This window comes from Penaeus monodon, chromosome 32 (assembly GCF_015228065.2).
Source record: "Penaeus monodon isolate SGIC_2016 chromosome 32, NSTDA_Pmon_1, whole genome shotgun sequence".
NCBI classification, from domain to species: domain Eukaryota; kingdom Metazoa; phylum Arthropoda; class Malacostraca; order Decapoda; family Penaeidae; genus Penaeus; species Penaeus monodon.
In genome coordinates this window covers 3,746,819-3,748,259 of record NC_051417.1, presented here as the reverse complement: position 1 = coordinate 3,748,259, position 1,441 = coordinate 3,746,819, and the positions used below count along the sequence as shown (strand labels likewise).

General features: G+C 48.7%; 1 protein-coding gene across 1 annotated transcript in view; it reads right to left on the bottom strand.

The window, feature by feature from the left end:
* Nucleotides 1–1,441, bottom strand: part of LOC119593361 (vegetative cell wall protein gp1-like) — a gene marked incomplete in the record, with an annotated part of 11,762 nt that overhangs the window by 1,666 nt on the left and 8,655 nt on the right.

Here is a 1,441-nt window from a genome sequence, read left to right as displayed (position 1 = left end):
ATCGAGCGAGAGAAGGTCCCGTCCGAGGCGAGGAGGATTCCCGCTATAAGCGCATTTCAGATCGACACTGAGTGACTTTTTTCCCTCTTCGCCATCCTCGTCTACAGCTCCTCTCGCTGCCTGGCAGTGCTGACTGCCGTGGCTGCTGCTGTGACATTTACGGCCCGCAGCGGAGGCAGGGAAACGACAGATCTGGCGAGATCTCTCATGCAAAAACAAGTCTAGGCGATTTCGCTGTGGCAATGTGAATTGCCTTCACTCCCCCGACGAAACGTCTACTTATGAGCAGGGGTGTCAAATTCAGGAAAGAAAATAATGTCATATACAATTCGTTACCATTGGTGTCACCATTAAAATTAATAAAGTAAAATTAGCTTTTCTTACAAGTACGTAATATAAGACAGTTTTCATAGTGTAGATCCTAGGAAGCCTCTGTTGGCCTCGAGGCGGTAGCTGAAAAGAAAATTCTCCCGCGACGGGTTTTCAGTTCGACTTATCTGCTGCAGAGTCCGAGATATCTCTGCATCGACCATTCGATTTCAGACAATCTGCGTAGAACTCGCACTTCCTCCTTCGACCCGGCCGTTGCCTCACCGCCTTTACCTTGATCAAATCAAACGTGATTGCAACATTTGATGTATCAGTGTTTTTAATGAATTAACTTTTTTACTTTGTTCTCTGCATGAATATATTCCCTCGGGTCTCTGCATTATTTACGTTTACAAGGACGGGAGTTAAAAGCCATTTAGATATAAAAGCCACAAAATGAAGTCTAACAAAAGATCTCGGTGACGCATTCCAAGCCACACGTGCGCCTTTTTGTACCACTTCTATAGTTCTCCGTCTTAATGCGTTGGTGATCGGCGTGGCTAACTTTTCTCAGTTTATTCCCTGAAAGACGTGTTTGATTTTTTAAAAATGAGAGAGGGTGTGGCACTTACCTATTACACATGTAAATTTCCATCAAATGCTAATGACTGGCCTTAAAGTCAGTCCTCTAGTCCGCCCGCCAGCCCGCGCCTACGACCTTTCGAGAATCGCACAAAAAGTGGTCGACCCCGACAGGTATTCCCCCCCACCCCCACCCCATATCCAACCAGCACCCGCCCACACTCGCCGCCTCCCTTCCTCGCGTGGGGCCTCCGCTCCGAGGCGATACTGGCCGCTATGGGGGGCAAGGCGCGGAACACTCGCCCGCTGCCGGAAGTGTCCAAGCAAACAAAGTGAAGGATTTGGTAACGTTTGAAATAATTAGTCCCAAGACTGATCTCTCATGAAGAGCGTTGTCGATGAAGACCGACGCCCTTTGGTGAAAGTGAGAGGGGACCACGTGGGACTTTCTCGCCGCTCCGCATTCCGAATCTCTTATGCGGTTGGCTACAGTACGCGGATGGAACATTCATTTGCGCATCACAAGACATTCGGGGATGCTCATGTGAGA